At 31.9% G+C, this 545-nt stretch overlaps 1 protein-coding gene across 2 annotated transcripts in view; it reads left to right on the top strand.

Moving 5' to 3' along the window:
- tbc1d9b (TBC1 domain family member 9b) overlaps window positions 1–545 on the top strand; it is a 21,935-nt gene that overhangs the window by 3,887 nt on the left and 17,503 nt on the right. The gene's annotated exons all lie outside the window — the stretch shown is intronic.

Raw genomic sequence — 545 nt, forward strand, 5'->3', positions numbered from 1 at the left:
TAGAGGCTGGAAACATGAAAATATTGCTGTTTAGACTCAATCAAAACTTGTTCCAAATGACTTAAACATTTCAAACAATCACTTTAAAAAACAAAATCACTCGACATTTGTCCAAAGTAACAAAAAACTATTAAACATTTGTCCATTTGTTCAAAATGTTTGAAAACAGTAACCTAAATTACTCAAAAATATTTCTAAGATGATTCAAACTTGTCCAAAATGATCGTGAGAGGAAATTAAAACATACTGGATCAAAAAATAAGTACAGCATGGTTAAAAAGCAATATACAGAGGAGCAGGTTTAGCAGTCACTTTATCTTATCCTTCATACATCTCTGTTTTTACATTTTGCACGTAGGTTTGTTAGTTTAAAATTGAAATTTTGCACGAAACAGGATTGCACTCGATTTCGTTGTGCTTTTTGTATAATGACATTAAAGGTTCTGATTCTGAAGTTGTTGGGAGAAACATTCAGCATGGTGAAACATCTTTATACAGCTGATATGCAGAGGAGAGTGAAAAAGTTAGTAGAGGCTGGAAACATG

This window comes from Stegastes partitus, unplaced genomic scaffold (assembly GCF_000690725.1).
Source record: "Stegastes partitus isolate 25-593 unplaced genomic scaffold, Stegastes_partitus-1.0.2 Scaffold2077, whole genome shotgun sequence".
Taxonomy (NCBI): Eukaryota; Metazoa; Chordata; class Actinopteri; family Pomacentridae; genus Stegastes; species Stegastes partitus.